This window comes from Megascapheus bottae, chromosome 5 (genome assembly GCF_031878675.1).
Source record: "Megascapheus bottae isolate mThoBot1 chromosome 5, mThoBot2.hap1, whole genome shotgun sequence".
Taxonomy (NCBI): Eukaryota; Metazoa; Chordata; class Mammalia; order Rodentia; family Geomyidae; genus Megascapheus; species Megascapheus bottae.
The window spans coordinates 70,945,157-70,962,895 of NC_143513.1; the positions used below are offsets into that span (position 1 = coordinate 70,945,157).

At 40.3% G+C, this 17,739-nt stretch overlaps 1 long non-coding RNA gene across 1 annotated transcript in view; it reads right to left on the reverse strand.

Moving 5' to 3' along the window:
- Positions 1-2,680: 2,680 nt before the first annotated feature.
- The window catches only part of LOC150063594 (uncharacterized), a 43,274-nt gene continuing 28,215 nt past the window's right edge, over positions 2,681-17,739 (reverse strand). The window contains exons 2-4 of the long non-coding RNA XR_016535444.1: positions 5,367-5,479; positions 3,697-3,828; positions 2,681-2,804 (exon numbers count right to left, since the gene is read on the reverse strand). This is a non-coding gene — a long non-coding RNA (uncharacterized LOC150063594). The remainder of the gene's footprint in view (positions 2,805-3,696; positions 3,829-5,366; positions 5,480-17,739) is intronic.

The following is a 17,739-nucleotide window of genomic DNA, read 5'->3' on the forward strand; positions in this document are numbered from 1 at the left end:
CTTTGCCAAGGGAATGATAAGTGGTGAAGTCCAGATGTTGTCGAGCTCCTACTATTCTCCTACCACTCTCATTTCTCTTTGCACCTGGTTCACATGTGACCGCCTAGGGTATGGACAGCATCCTAAGGTGGTCCACTGCTCTCCAACTCCCCCTCCTCTGTCCCTTCACCTTTCTCCTTCTCTTTTCCTCTTTCTTGTTTGGGTTCCCTTTGGATGAAACCTGCTTTCTGTAACTAGGGGAGGTATTTGGATTATGTTTAAGAGCAATAAGATATTGTTTTCTCCCCAGATAGTGTACAGGTAACAAGTACAATCAAATACTGGCTGCTTGGAAATATGATCAGGGCCTTTTTAAGGGTCCCAGGAAGCAGTATGCTATAACATGAAAGGGTTCACATCTGCCACCCAAACGTTTTCTAGTTTCCTTTTTCAGGAGATAGAGTAGCTTTGGACTCAGGAAGTTCCCACATCTTCCTATTTTGTTTTTAACATGTCAAGGAAAAATTCTGGTCAAAAGCTGGGCACTAGTCGCTCATGCCTGTAACCCTAGCTAGTTAGGAGGCTAAGATCTGAAGATCACAGTTCAAAGCCAGCCTGGGCAGGAAAGTCGCCACGAGACTCTTATCTCCATTTAACTACTCAAAAACTGGAAATGGAGCTGTGGCTCAAAGTGGGAGAGCACTAGCCTTGAGTAAAAGAGCTCAGAGATAGTGCCTAGGTCATAAGTTCAAGTCCCACAATCAACAAAATAATTTTCAAAGATAGCAACCTTTCCTGCAGATTTTCATCGAGACTTGAACGAAGATCCCTGGTGCCAGAAGTTAAACTGATCAACAAAGAGAAGGGAAATTACCAATCCATCTAATGAGGCTATCATAGGTAGCTCACACCTGTAATCCAAGCTAACAAGGAGGCTGGATTGGAGGACTGAAGTTTGAAGCCATCCTGAGCAGGAAAATCTGTGAAAGTCTTTTCTCCAAGTAATCACAAAATACTGAAAGTAAAGCTGTGGCTAAAATGGTAGAGCAATGCCTTGAACAAAAGGCTTAATGACAGTGCCCAGCTCTGAATTCAAGCTCCAATACTGGCACACACATGTACACACACACACACACACACACACACGCACACACACACGCGCACACACACACGCGCACACACACACACACACGCACACACACACGCGCACACACACACACGCACACACACACACAGTAGGTGTGCATTCTGGGCTCAAGCAAACCCATCAAACTTACAGAGGCAAACTTCCAGTGCAGAAGGGCTCTTGGCAAGCAGCTAAAAAGTCTTCTGTATTCAATAGAAGAATAAAAAAGGGACCTCTGATTGACATAATAGCAAGCATATTATGTTTTATGTGACACTCTGCTCTTTTGAAAAGTTTGAAACATGTTTAATCTTTATCAGAAACATGTGAGTTAGAAAGGGCAGCGTTCTAGTCAGAAAAGATACTTGGCTTCCCAGTGTTTGTGAGCTCAGATGGAATCAAGGCCTTCCCATACCCAGAATTATGTTCTCTCCAGCACTCAAGGCACAGATGACCTCAGGAGTGGCATAGCTTAGCAACCATCACCTGGAAGCCTTTGCCGATAGCCTAGGGTCAAAGCTTAATCCTGTTCCCACTTAGCTGTATGGAAATCTCTATGGCAGATAGTGTGGGTGCCACATCTTCTTGATCCACTTGATTTCAGCACAGCCATGGTGGACAGTTTCACTTACGCAGCAACAACCCACTCCAACCCAAGTTCTCTTCTGTCTTGTTGGCTTAGGACTTCTGAAGTCTCAGCCCTCAGCAGCCACTTGCAGGTGTGACTTGGAAGCGCAGAGGGACATGGTGAAGTTAACCACCAGATCAAGGACCTGAGATTCAATGGCCCAACATTTGGGACCTGGGGATAATGGAAGCAAGGGGAAGTCAGTTTCATTCTCTTCAGCCTCTCTCTTGGTTCTTACGATGACTTCCTAAAGAAACTCCTTATACCCTAGCTCTTGTCTCAGACACACAAACCAAAGTCTGTCCCCTGCATGTTTCACTGACTGGATGGTGTGTTCTCACGTATTGCATCACTAACCACTATTAACACCTGCTTTCTCTTTCGTTCAAGCTCTCCTGTTGATCATAGCAGTTGTGGATGACTGGCTCAGTGTCTACTTCTAGAGTCCTATAGACAGGAAGCTGTGGGTTGCACTTTCTATCCTGTGATACTTCAAAGTGGTCCTCAGATCAGAGTTGTCAAGCTATTCCTTTTCAGAGCTAGAGAGTAAATGCTGAAGCTTTGCCAGCCATATAGTCTCTGTTGCACCTATTCAACTCTGCTATTGTTACCAAAGAAAGAAAAGTGGAGAGGGGAGAGGGTGAAGGGGAGGACTGGTCCCTCAGCTTCCCAATTCCCATGTAATTCATGGAGGGGGAGGGGAAATCCCAGTTTTAAAAAAAATCCCAGTAAACACTTTGGCAAGGATCCACAATGAAAGCCAAATGAAGAGTTTCATAAGGTGTAAATTTAGCCAGGATTTATTTTGGTGAGACAGGATTAAAAGGTAAAGAGGAACTCTTGCGTCAGGACCAGGAAATAGGACTGAAGAAGACTCACAAGGTGATACTTGGAAGTCTTTATTCTGTCTGTGTTGGGAGACTACTTGTGTCCCTGTTGTCAGGAAGCCACCACCAATTATTTGCTAAGTTTCTAAGTATTGAGACAATGGGTTCGGAGTAAGCCTTTTTGCAAACATGGAGAATCTCCCTTTTATCTCCCACTTAGTCACATGCGGTAGCTTCTGAATATCTAAACAGAGAAGGGAGGGCAATTGGAGGGCTAGATTGCAGTTTCAGCCCTTATTTCCTGGTTCTATTTTATTATCTGACCTTTTAAATATTTTATTACTTTTAATATCCCAGTTACTTTATTCACCTAGTCTTCATCTCATAATTATAATGAAAAGCAACCCATTGTTTACACTTACGTAAAGGTCATGTTCTGGTAAAAGTTTACTTATAGACATTGAAATTTGTATTTCATATCATTTTCATATGCCAGGAAATACTTTTTATGCCTGCCTCTCAGGCTATATGACAACATAAGCAGGAGCAGATTGATCTGGCCTTCCCTCTTCCCTGAGCTCCTTGAAAAAGGGAATAACTTTTTCAAGCAGCTCTCCATGTGTGGTTGGCACAGCGCCTGGTACACAGTTCACACAGCACTTACTGGGTGGGCAGGTAAACAATGGGGCAAATTCCACTCATTTGCTTCCTAAGCATTTGCAAGCTTGGTTTCATGTCCTGTCTCCCTTGTAAAGTGTCCCAAAAGATAGATACTTCTTTAGCTTAGTGCCTCTTATGCTGCCAAAATACGCTTTCTCTGCACCAAAGGCTATCAGAGAAGCATCTACATCCTAGGAGTTCATGTTTGTTGCCAGAAGCCTAGAACTTCCCTCCAAGCCTTGATTATTAAAAAGAAAATATCCTAGTAAATACTTAGGCAAGGTAAACATATGAATTGGGATGCTGAGAAGAATGAAGCTAACAGGTGCTTCCCCTGCTCTCACCTGGAGAAGGGAACAAATCCAACCATCTGAAAACTTTGTTACTGGAAACACACACACACACACACACACACACACACACACACACACACCCCAAGGGAACATAATGATTACAATCTGATCAAGCAATATTACCAGCCAGTGTTCCAGTACATTCCCCTTAGATAGCTTCCCCATTGATTTCGTCCTCACGGTTCGGATAACCATCTGTGGACTCAGCCTGAAGGATTTATCACCTCCTGCTTCTGCTGCTAGAACAACTGCCCACTGTTGATAAGATCAAGAGGCTGATTTAACGAATTGAACTTTAATATGATTTTCCTAAGAAAATTTATCATCTCCATGTCCCCTCTGGCTTATTGAAACAGTCGCCAATGGAGATAAAAAGATAAGCTAGTTCTGAAACAGCATGGCCCTGAGGCTCAGCACTCCCCAGATTCTTGTATGGCTCTTTGTGGCTGTGTGGACACAGGCATGCCTGGGACTTACCCCAAGAGCCATGGAGAGCTTGGGAAAAGAGAGGTGACCTAGAAACAGCAAAGCTCCGGCAGTTTCAAACAGGGCTCCTATGCGGACCCTGAGCTAGACTTCTAGTGGTCCAATCCGAATCTTCCTCTAGTGGATGTCTCCAGCAATACCCTTCTTCCCCAGAGCCATGTCCTCCAATTTTTGCTACTCTCTCTTTCCACTGAAACTTGCTCTCAGAGAGAATGACCAGTGAACTTATTTTAAGCCCAAGAATAAAGGTAACTAATTGTTCATTATCTCTTCTCATTAGAATATAAACTCCAGAATATCAACCTATATGTGAGCCTTGGCATAACAGGGTCTCCATACCTCTTTTTTTTTTTTTTTTTTGCCAGTCCTGGGCTTGAGCTCAGGGCTTGTGTCCTGTCCTTAGACTTTCTCAAGGCTAGAGCTCTACCACCTGAGCCTCAGCACCACTTCAGCTTTTTTTTTTTCTATGTATGTGGTACCAAGGAATCGAACCCGGGTCTTTGTGCATGCAAAGCAAGCATTCTACCACTAGGCCAAACTCCCAGCCCTCATAACTCTTTTTTTAGAGCAGTATGAGCAGCATATACTCGGTTGTGCAACTGCTGTCTCACTAACTCTCAGGAAAGAAAAGCAAATAAGACAGAAGCAGACGTTTTAAAAAGCCTAAGATTCCTTGGCCAACACATCACCCAGTGACTAGACTTGAAAAATTCATCTGAAACAAATGGATTATTTGTAGTTCTTAGCACAGTGCTCACTCATAGGAAATAATTCATGACTTCCTTTAGCAAACTAGCCAACACAAAGGAAACAAAAAGCTGGCAGGGTTTTCTGTTTCTTAAGAGAAGGGCGAGAGTACTGCCCTTCCTCACCACCTCTCCTCTATCGCTTTTGCTATATTACATCTTCTCATTTCCACCAAACTATGGTTTACGTTTTTCTCATTTAAGGCTAAAGCTAGTGTTTATTATTAAGCTTTCTCATAGTGGCAATGTAAGGCTGGGAAAGGCTGTGGCCTTTCTGTCCTTTGGGAGCAAATCTTCTAAAAGCTCTGTGATTAATACGCTCCTGAGCTAGTCCTGCTGCATTTTAACAAACTTGAACTAAACAAATGCTTTGCTGAAGGTCTAACTTTGGGGACAGTTGAATGAGCCCAATTTGTTTGTTCCTTTGGGTTTCACCAAAGATGACCATATTTCATTTGTAAGATCAGATCTCATAGATCTCTTAGGAACTGATTTCCTCCCTTGCATGATGAGTGCTATGATACAGACAAGAAGGTGATGGTAAGCTATAGCAGTGCCTACCTGTAATCTTAGCACTTGAAAAGTCTGAGGCAGGAAGATCATAGGTTCAAGGCCAGCTTTGGCCATATAAAGGGCTCCAGGTCTGGTTGGGGTATGTTGTGAGACCTTGTTTTCTATCATACAAACAAAAAAAAAATGCTAAGAAAGATGAAGACAAAGACAATGACACCAATGCAATGTGCTAAGTTATGCATTCTTCTTGGTAATAAGTTTGTCATTGATTATTTTGCTTAATTCTTGAAAATGGTTGCTCTTTCCTATATCCTTACTTTATAGACTTAAAGAAGCTTCTAACTCTCCAAGCTTTTAACAAAAGCTTATAACTGACAAGGCAGAGATTCCAATCCAGTTTTGTCTTCATGCATTCCCAGCATAGGGCACTGTGCTAAAGGACATGCTTACATTATCTCCAAGTCTTGCCAAAATACAGCAAGAGGTACTCATATCCCTTTTTTGTATAGCTGTGACAAATGAGATTCAGAGAAGCTAAGTGACTTGTGCAAGGTTATAGCTAAAGAGTGACGGAGTGTGTGTTTGGAGTTAGAATGCTCAAGTTCTTTCAACATGTTCTTTTGTTGCTGCAGGACTATGGGTCATTTTTATTTTCTCATTTAAAAATATGTAAAAAAGTTTAGTAATAGGCATATATTAATTTAATTTTCATCTTTGTATGGTCTTTTAATTACAATGCAATACATGCCTAGATGCTCATTTGTAAGACATTGAACAGTATAGACATTTTATCAGCTTTACACTGAGAAGAACAGATTATAAAATGATGCTGTTGCATATGCTTTAGGTTTTTTTAAATATATTTTTATTGTAGTTAATAGAAGGGTTACATTATATTCACCAGATAGAAGGTGCATTATTTCACACACATTGATACCCTTTCTCATGTCTTGGTTGCATATGCTTTAGGCTTGGGAATGATTTTATGCTTGTTCTTACAAGCAATCCTTTCAGAGAAAAATGGGGATAGGCCTGTGGTAATGCTCCCCGTTATTCAAATGTAGACCCTGGTAAGCAATGGAACTTCACCATCCATTTCTATTGAGAGATTAAATACGTCTCTAGTTCTACAACTTCTGCCTGGTCCAGAGATACCGGGAAAGGTAAGGTTGGCTTCAAAAGTGTGCAATGACATAGTGGTACATGTAATCTTAGCCACTCAGAAGGCAGAGGCAGGAAGAACTCAAATCATGGGTCAATATGGGCGAAGAGAGGGGGACCCTATCTCAAAAACTAGATAAAAAAAAAAGGGTCCAAGGTTGAACTCAAATGTTAAAGCAGTTTCCTAGAATGAGTAAGGCTCTGAATTTAATCCTCAGTATTGAAATAAAAATATTTTTAAGGCAACCTTCTCATTTTTCCCAGACAGCTTGGCAGATTATAAGCTCCCACATCTGGATGTGGGGGTAGATTGGTTACAGAAGGGAATACTCCCCACTGGTGAGTGTCATGTTTTAGAACCTTTGTATCAGTGGGATCAGAGCTGGATACAGATTGGCATCATAATGGGGAACTGGGATGAGTTTAACGAAGCTGCTACTTCTAAAGCTTTATGAAGGGGTAAAAGAAACCAGTGAGTGATGATAAAATAGCCAAGGTGGCCACATTTACCAGCCTCGGCCTGAAGGAGCAAGAGCAGGAGGAAGTGAAGGAAGGCTTGAGAAGGTTCAACACCGTATTTTAGATGGAATACTGGCTGTTGGGATATAACAGTTCCTTACAGCTGCTATTACTCTCTTCCCTCTATTTTTTTCACCCACCCCCTTCCATTTGCAGAAATCAGGGGACAAAGGTAACTAGTGGGTGCTGTCTTATAGTGATTATCCACCAGAGGTAAAGAGAAAGGCAATGAATGGGTCAAAAAAGGCATCTCCCTGCCGTCCTAGCCAAAGGTAAAGGAGAGCACAGGTAAAGGAGAGCTATAAGCTCCCAAAATGTGAAGCATGAAAGACAAGCACCAAGAGTAAATGAATGAATAAATGAATGAGCTAGTGAGTTAAGTGAAAGGACAGACCACTCATTGGGCATCACGGGTTTGCTTATTTGACCAGATTGCTCTCCTCAAGGAATGATAGTGAAAATAGCTTCTCCCTAATAATGATGACCAACTAGATTAGGACTTTTTGGCAATTCTGCCTATCTTTCCCCACCTCTCCCCCCAATATTCTTTCTATAGCCAATGACGAGCTCAAGTGCTTATTTTACCTCTTCCTATAGTATGCCCAGGCTGTTAGATAAGCCTGCTCTTTGCTCTTCAGCATTCCTTATGTCTTTGGTGTGTTAGAGCAGGTGGTCAGATCTAACATGTGGAGCCTGTGAAGTTTTGCTTGGGACCTAAGACTCTGGTTTCATTCCCATATACCTGTACACTGTTTTTCCCATTATTGACATCATACCTTAGTATGTAATTTGGGTTAGGATTATTGGACTAGTATCAATAGATTATTATTGAATAATGCCCACAGTTTTTTTTTCCAGCTTTCCTTTTTCTCCCATGTTCTTTTTCTGTTCTGTGACCCCATTCAGTAAATCACATTAAATTCAGTTGTCATGTCCTCTTAGTTTCATTTCAGCTGGGACACTTTCTCAGACTTTCCTGTTTTTTATATTCTTGACAGTTTTGAACAGTATTAAGTCAGGCCTTTTAGGGAATACTCCTTTACTGATATTTAGCTGGTAGTTTTCTTGTGCAGACTGGGTTGATGGGTTATTGGGTCAATAAGCCACAGTTGCAAAGTACCATTTTCATCACATGATATGAATGACCTTTATATCTGTCGGTGCCGACCTTGATCACTTGGCTGAAGTAGTATTGGCTAGGTATTTATGTGTAATGTTACTCTCTCAATATTATACTCTTTGGAAGGAAGTCACTGAATATAACCCATACCTAGACAACAGAGAAGTATGTCTTTGTCCTTAAGGATAGAATATCATATAAATTCTTCCTCAGATTTCTCCTTGCTTCTTTCTTCTTTCCTGTTCATTCAATTATTTAGTTATTTCAGAAGGCCTTATAATTAAGAAACTTGGTTTATCATCCATTTTTATCCTATCAATCCTTTTGCTCAAAACATTTGAGCCTTGGCCACTGGAAGCTCTTCTAGTTGACTGCTGGTTTCCATTGATACATTCCTATCAATGCATCTTTCTGCTTACATGTGCATATAATTTCTTACATCGTGCCATTACAAGACACTTAAGGCTATCTTGTGTATTTCTTGCCTTAGTCCTAGAATCTGTCACTTCTATGAGAATCTGTGGTTTTGTTCAGGAAACTAATACGAAAATTCATCATCTAGCTACGAGGTATGTTTGTTGCCATTCTGGTGTTTATTCTTTTTTTATATTTTTTATTGTAATTAATAGAAGGGTTACATGGTATTTGCCAGATAAATGGTGCCTTATTTCCCACACATTGATTGATACCCTTTCACATGTCGTGGTCCCCATTTCCCTTCCCCCCTGGGTGTTTATTCTTTAAGGCTCTCTTGGCTGACCAAGTAAAACACAATTAAAAATATAATCCATATCTACATAGATTGCTGTATGTAGCCTTCTGAATCTACCTGAAACTACACATGAGTTTATACTGATATCGCTAACTTGAATCTTCCTATATGATTCATCCTAGGTTCATCCTCTTCTAATCATTTTCAGTGGAAATTAAACTTGGTTCTCACCATCATTCCATCACACCATTCATTCCATTTATTGTTCACTTGAAACTTTCCATAAAGTAGGGTCAGAACTGCTCACTTACATCACCATGGATGATACTGTGAAATAAAAACTGGCATAGATGTATTTTTTATCCATTAGAGAAATACAATGTTTAAGTACTGCAAGATCCTCTAGTTTCCAAGTTCACCAAGGCCAGCACATTTTCCCCTGTCCTCTTCAATGAATTCATTTTAAATATTTGCAGAACAGCTGGATTCTCCCAACCCAGTCTGCACTTCTTTACATGACCCTTTAACTCCCTACGTGAGTTTTTTTCATTTACATACACTGCGGTTTACGCTGTGCTATAAAGTGTATGACTTTTGATGTGTGCATAATGCCATTTGCCTACTATAATGAAATGCAGAATTATTCTATGCCTTAAAAGTCACCTGTGTTCACCTACTCATTGCTTTCCTCCTTCTCTTGAGTCCCTATGAACCTCTGGTCATTTTACTGGCTGTATGTAGTTTTGCCTTTCCCAGAATGTCATAGAACTGAAATCATATAATACCTGTGCTTTTTTTCATTTATGAGCTCTAAGATTCTTCTCTCCATTTCTCCTTCATGTATGTGTCTTGATAGGTCATGTGTTGCTATCACTGAATAACATTTCAGAATATGGATGTACCATGTTTGTTTATCCATTCACCTATGGAAGAACATCTTGGCTGTTTTCAATTTTTGACAATTATAAATAAAGCTGCTAGCTGGGCATGGTGGCTCATGCCTTTAATTCTAGCTACTCAGGAGGCCAAGATCTGAGCATCATGATTCAAAGCCAGCCCAGGCACTAAAGTCCGTGCAACTCTTATCTTCTGTTAACCAGTAGAAAAACCAGAAGTGATGCTGTAGCTCAAGGGGTAGGGTGGTAGCCTTGAGCTGAAGAGCTCAGGGACAGTGTCCAGGCCCAGAGCTCAAGCCCTATGACAGACAAAAATAAACAAACAAACAAACAAACAAACAAATAAAGCTGTTTTAACACTTGTGTGCACATTTCTGTTTGCACATAAGTTTTCAAATCAATTGGGTAAATATCCAGGAGTGTGATTCCTGGATTATAAGGAAAAGACTATGTTTAGCCTTGCAAGAAATTGCCAAACTATCTTCCAAAGTAATTATACCATTTTGCATTCTTACAAACAAGAAATAATAGTTCCTATTCTTTTGAGCCATCTTTTTCTTTTCCAAACATATATCTTACAATACGAAGACAAGCTCCCTGCTCTTTGACTTTGTTATAGAATGCAAACTTTCCATAAGAAGGGATCGTGAATCCTAAAGATCCGCTATGACTATGGCTATCAGGCTATCAGTTCACAAAGACCCTGGAAATAACTTCATCGCAAGGATATTGCAATGAGAGAACACACGGAGAACACCCAAGATATTTATTTGTATGCTCATTACATAGCCAAATAGTAGTTCTGTAATATAGAAATATTAATAATTTAGCTGGACCCAGGTAGCCATTCCAAGATTCCTTCCTATGTAACATCAGTCAGGACAAATTAACCAGCAAGAGTTATCAACACATAAATATGTGACATAGCAGAGAAACTAAGAACTTGCCAGTGTTTTCCTTTCCCTGAACTTAACTACAAAGATCCATTGGGTCTGTAATACAGGCCAGTCACTGTGCTGGGTGACTAGCATTCCAGAACTTACAGGATGATGGAGGAGAGACCACATGCCCATAATTTATCGCTGTCCAGTTCAGTATTCTTTTTAACAAAGGGGCACACACTGATTTTGGAACTGATAATACGAATCTGGTTAGTAAAAGAAGACATTAAGCGACAATTTCAACAATAGCAATTGCATCCAAGGAATGAAGCCAGTCAACCTAAGAGGCTATAATTACTTTCTCAGGCTTATGCTAAATTGCTGCAACAAGCTTTTGGTAGATGTGTGTGAAAGAAGGGATAAATTCCCTTGTGGGTTTTTTTAGGCTATTGTGGTAGAAAAGATGGCAGGAGGCAAAGGAAGAAGTCCAGAGTTAGAGCAGCCTTGGGCAGAGACAGAGAGGCAGGGATGTTTTTATTATAGGAACAGCTGTACCCCACACTTGGCTGTTCCCAAAGCTTCCCTGTCATTTGGAGAGAAGACAGCACACATTTGAAAGACACAGTGGAATGCATGCAATTGATGGGTCAACACGGCTGGCTGGGCTGGTGATTTTGTAATTACAAAGCAGATTTTTTAGACAGAATGGTTACCCCAACTGTGTAATTAAGAGGATCATTAAGGAATGTAGCTGGGCCCATGCGTCACCCTGGGGCTAGAGCTACCACATGCTTACAATAGAAAAATGCAGTCAGGCTTCATCATCAGGCCATTGCTAATTAATTGAAACAAATATTTGTAATAACAGTTCCTATAGATGATAGATTTGTAACAGTTGAGTGCTGCTGAGAGAATCTTAATAGATGGATCTGATCAGGGATGAAGTTAATAGAAAAACAGGTGTTAAGCCCCAGGTTAGGGAAAAACCAATGGGCCAGTTGAAATGAGATGGCCTTGGTACAGATTTAGTTGACTGTAACACTGGACCTTATTTTGTCCAGCATATTTATCCTAGAGCAAGTGTGTGTAACTTGGAAACATTCCAGAAACTAGCAAGAGTGACTTGACTGGAAAATAATACCAATGACAGAGGCCAAAAGATGACATAACATGGGCTAACATCTGAAATGTTTGATTGATTAAAACTTTGAAAATTGGGAGAGGTGTTCTTGTTTGGGTTTGTGTTTGTGTTTTCCACCAAGAATAGAAATTAGTCACTCCCATATAGTAAGCTTCAACTTAAGAATGCGGAATTCAAACTAAGCACCAATTGTGATATGCTAGATTCCAAAACAAGAGAGGTAGATATTTGATCTAAACTCTCCACACTTCAGAATTATAGAGGTGTTTTAGTCCCAACATAATACCCTCCCCACTTGATACTTTGTACAAATCTTCATTTTTCTTAATACTGTTTTCAGCCCAAGGACTTCATCAAGACTAAGGCTCTACCACTTGAGCCACAGCCCAGCTCCTGACTTTTTTTCTGTGTATGTGATATTGAGGAATGGAAACTAGGGCTTCATGCATACTAAGTAAGAACTCTACCACTAGGCCATGTTCCTAGCCCCTTAGGGAATCTTCTTAAAAATTATTATGTAGCCTTTGCTACAAGACAAGCCTTTGGACAAAACCAGCCAAATGGTCATCAAAGAACCCAGTCACATATGCCATAAATGAAGTCAGTCTATGGATTATAAAAGTCTATTTCTGGTTTAGGGATGGTTTATATGTCTGTTTAGATTTCTTACAACCTCAGGGTTGTAGAAGCAATTACTTACTTGATATCTCTAGAGTCTACTGCTGTACTCAGTGTATAGTAAATAGATGCCTATTTCTTAGAGACCACAGGTAATATAATGACTCAGGATTCTTGTTTCACATGTGGATTAAATCAGGATCTCGGGGGATTTTCAATTTTAATAACTTCTCTGAAGGATCTAAGAAACTCCTTCCCCAAGTCAACTAGACTCTAGCATTGGGCTAGCTGAAATCTCCCGAACAGCAGCAACTGAGAGGGAGCATCAGGATCTCCAGGCTGGAGTCTATTCCATGGCTAACATATTCCATCACTGTCTATTCATCCAGCCAGGCTGTCATAGTAAGAGGGGAACAAAATGGCAAAGACTTGCTGAAATGACCCCAGATCTTCCCTGACCCTCACAATGCCTCAGTGGGTGTAGATGGAGGTTCTAGAAGAAGCTGGCACAAGAATCATGCTCGGGGACTACTTATGAATCATTTCCATCCAGTAGTCTCTTCCCTTGTGCAGTCGTTGGCAAGGCAGGAAAGCCCATGACTGGTGGACAGACAGAGAAGAGCCATACCCTCAATACTCCATCAGCTGCGTTTTCTCCACCTTACTCCAAAATGCACAAAATACACCAACACTTTCCTGCTTTGTCAGTTGAATTCAAAATTTGGCGTTTGAATAATTTTCACATTAAAACAAAGACATGTGTATGTATGTGCTATACTACATTATACTAAAGAATGAAAACGTCGCATGAACTTTTAGAGGAAAAAAAAAACAAGAGACATCATAGCAAGTCTTTCTCGGATCAACTTCCCTTCTCTCTATCATGTCAGTGTTCTATACAGACATATGTGCTTTTGAGCATTTAAAAGATGGCTGGTGAGACTAGAGAGCTGAATTTTTTTTTGTAATATTCCATTTTAGTTCATTTAAATTTACCACACTGACAAAATTGATAGAAAAAATAAATTCACACTTTAGCCCTAACTTCCCTTGAAAAAGAAAATATTGGGCAAATTTGAGATGAATTAAGAAAATAGAAAGGGTACTCACCCCTGCTTTCAACCCTCTACGTACCTGAAAACCCTCTTCCAATTGTGTAAAAACTATGTGCTTGAGGTAGGAAGGTATGGTGCGTAGTCTGGATGTGTTTTTTTGTTTTTTGTTTTTGTTTTTTTTAATTCCCCAAGGGTTCACATGTTGCAGGTTTGGCACTGCTGAGGTGGGCCTAGTGAGGATCCTTCGAGGTATGCCCTTGTGTGGGATTAAGTTAGTGCTTATGAGATCCCAGGCTTAGCTCTCAAGTGGGGGTTGTTATAAAAGAACAAGTATGGCCACTTCTTAGCATCCTTGGCTTTACATATGAGGTGATCCCACACACTGTTGCCTCCAGGGTGCCATCAACTATGAAAAGGTCTTTGCGAAAGCCATCACTGTGCTGTTTGGATGTTAAGCCTCCAAAACCATGAGCTGAATAAGCCCTTTTTTCATTATAATACAGAGTCCCAAGTATTTTTTCCTTTGGTAATAGAAAATGAACTAATATCTGTTTCTGTGGGAAGCTAAAATACAAAAAAAAAGAAAAAAGTAAAGAGAAAGTATGAGGAAGTCTGGAATGACATCCTGAGTGTCTTGTAACCCCAGAAGTGGCACTGTGGTTCAAGTGGCAGAGCACTAGCCTTGAGCAAAAAACTGTCCAAGGCAATGCCCACAGCCTGAGTTCAAGCCCCAGGACTGGCCAAAACAACAACAACAACAACAACAAAAACCCAAGATAGCACATTTGGCTTCTAGCTATGGTCCTTAACCTGTGTCCTTAGGGGAAGGTCTGAAAGGTTGTTAAAATTTCAAAGCAAGTTAATATCCTGTAAATTTGACCATAAATATCATCTGATTTACTAATTCCCTTCTGACCAGCTGACTCGGGGGCTAATAATTTATCCACAGCAATGCACAGAGAAATGTTAACAATGCTATATAAAGTAGAAAAAAGAGCACAATTATATATAAAACATATATATATATACATGTATATACTTTACATATGAAATCTCAAGAAGTTTTTAATGTGCTTATTTCCATTATAAAAATTAGAAGAAAATATACAGTTATTATTTGAATAATAAGATTATAGATGATTTTAGTTGTCTACTTTAAGGGCCTTTCAATTATTTTTGACAAACAGTACTTGTGTAATGGAGAAAAACTTTAATAAACACAGACACTTCATTTACTAATAATGATTTAATACCTTGAGTTTTTGAGAGCTTGTAGCATTCTCTCCACATTGGCCTATGGGGGTCTTGCTCTTAGAGGTTAGGTGTTCAAGAGTATATGAAAACTTAAATAGCTCTTTTATTTACTGGCTTGAGGTTTCTCTGAAGAGTGCCCTGCACAAGGTAGAGATGCTCAAGAGACTGTGGAAGTCTTGTGGGGAGAGACTGGCTAGAGATCTTTCCAAGTAGCTGAAACCTAAAGTTGTTCTGACTAGCAAGGAGCTGTTTTCAGAAAGTGTGGAACGTCATAGGCATCTAGAAGAAAAAGAAGGTTCTTTCTAATCTCTAAAAAGGTGGCTTCTAGCCTCCTGTGCAGGCTCTTCTGTGCAGCATCAGCAACACGATCATATTCAGGGTCAAATACAAACTTGAAAAACACATGCACAGGCTGTAGAAAGAAAAGCCCTTACAAAACCAAGGCAAAAGTCCATCTCTCAAGCTCACTTAATTTCTACCCACAGATGTGCAATTCCAAGTTCATTTCTTCCCTGAGGTAGTTTTAGGTTCAAGCGGATGGGCTTCATTTTGGGAAAGCAATTGCTGATAGAAATGAGTTTTCTTTTTCTTTTCTTTTCTTTCTTTTTTTTTTTTGTGAAAATGGTTGCTGATAGAATGCAACTTAGAACGAAACAGTGGCTTCTGAGATGCTGAGTGAGTGAGCCCATTACCAAGGTGAGTGAGGCCCCCCTCAACCCTCAGCCACTGACAGATGCAGAATGGGCTAAGAGAAGAGCTTTCTGTTGCAAAGTGTGGTGCTGCTGCTCCCACTGAGAGCACATTGCTTTGCAGGCAGGACACGTAACATGGCATTGCACATCTCTGAGCTTGCCACATCCTGTTATCCTGCATCCCATCAGCCTAAACCATGATGGAGGTGAAAGCAACCCGGGGTGACATGTAGCACTTTGTAATGCATCGCAGCAGTTAAATCTACACTGGCCAAGTTGCACACCTCAGTGTGGACACCAAATGCCTGGCATTCGCAGAATATGATCTTGTGGGCAACAGTTGTTGGCTGAGGGCATAAAACACATCACAGGAGAGCTCTAGTGTCACTGTCCAAGAGTCAACATTTGTCCATAGAATTACTCAGTCCTTCACTGAGATACTGCTTTCTTAGAAGGCAGGGGTGACAAATGTACTCCAATTTTTTAGGAGGAGATGGTACCTCTGAAGTACTGTGGAAATGGGTAAGGCCTTGAGGAGGTCTTCAAGCTTTCATTTTGAGAAATGTCAAAGACAAGTTATTTATGAAGCTTAAGATGAGATTAGGAGACAGGTGCTGGTAGCTCACACCTGTAATCCTAACTACGCAGGAGGCTGAGGTCTGAAGATCAAGGTTCGAAGCTAGCCTGGGAAGGACTATCCATGAGATTCAGCTAGCCTGGGAAGGACTATCTGTAAGATTCTTATCTCCAATTAATCACCAAAAAGCTGTAAGTGGAGCTCCGGCTCAAGTGATAGAGCTCTAACCTTGAGGAAAAGACAATGAGAGACAGCTCCCAGGTGCTGAGATCCATGACCCACAAAAGAAAAAGAGGAAAAAAAGAGACTGGATTAATTGATGTTGCCCCAACGGGTTCTAATCTTAGGCCTTGTTATCATTGTTAACAAATACACTTATATGCATGAGAATTTTCACATTCACTGGGATGAATCGATGAATAAATGAATGGCCAGGATCCCTCAGCCAATGTTTTGCTAAAGTTTGACACCAGATTCTACAGTCACTCTCTCCACTTGCCCTCTGCACAAATGGAAGCTGAGAGTCATGGGAAGAAAGTCTGGCAGAAGTGCATGTACTGATAGAAGTGTAATGACTCTTGCCTCCAACAATGACTCTTGCCTCCCACTATAATTTGAATGTTCTTTTTATCCGAATTTCTAGGGCTTTTTAAAAAGAAATTGTTCCTATTGTGGTAAAGGAAATTTTCATTAGAAGTTTAACAATTCTTCAATATCTACTAAAATGAAGTAAAATTATGTTTAATTCTTTCCATTTAAAATAGTATTTCTAGTGTTAACCTCCTAAAAAATATAATTCAATGTGGAAGCTGGTGGCTCATACCTACAATTCCAGCTACATAGCAGGTGGAGATCGGAGGATCACAGTTCAAAGTTAGCAGAGGCAGTAAAGTCCATATATCTTATTAACCACCAAACACTGGAAGAAAAGGTGGATGCTGGTGGCTCATGCCTGTAACCCTAGCTAATTAGGAGGAGACTGGAATCTCAGGATTGCAGTTCAAAGCCAGCCTGTTCAGGAAAGTTCAGGAAATCAGCAGTGTCACTGTGGCTTAAAGTGGTAGAGCACTTTTGCTGTTTTGCTCAAGGAAAGTACCTAGGCCCTGAGTTCAAGCTCCATGACCTCCACCAACAACAAAAAAGGCTGGAAGTAGAGGCATGGATCAAGTAGAAGAATGTCAGTCTTGAGTACGGAATCTAAGGGACTGTGCTCAGGTCTTGAGTTCAAGCCCTGGGACTGGCACAAATAAAAAATGTGTTTCTATTTATTGTTCCAACTTTATCTTTGAAATTTTTTTTTTTTTGTTAGTTGTGAGACTTGAAGTCTGGGCCTGGATGCTGTCCTTGAGCTCTTCAGCCCGAGGCTACCAGCCTACCCTTGAGCCACACTGCCACTTCTGGTTTTCTGGTGGTTAATTGGAGATAAGAGTTTCATGGACTGCCCAGGCTGGCGTTGAATTGAGATCCTCAGATCTCAGCCTCCTGGGTATCTAGGACTACAAGTGTACGCCACCTTTTGCACCAGCTCCTTTGAATTCTCAAAAGATGCTCTGAGTACATGTTTTTATTACACTAACCTTAATAAAGCATAAGGAGGAATTTAGGATGGTTAAAATTTTAAATACTTTTTAAATTTTTATATTAATTGAGTATATATCACAGATAAGTATAAACTTATTAAATAATGAAGTGATTTTTAAAAGAAATGAATAAAAATATTAAAGATGTTAACAGTAATAAATTTGGGGTAATGATACAAGGGATTGATACTTTTGTTCATTTGCATTTGTAAACA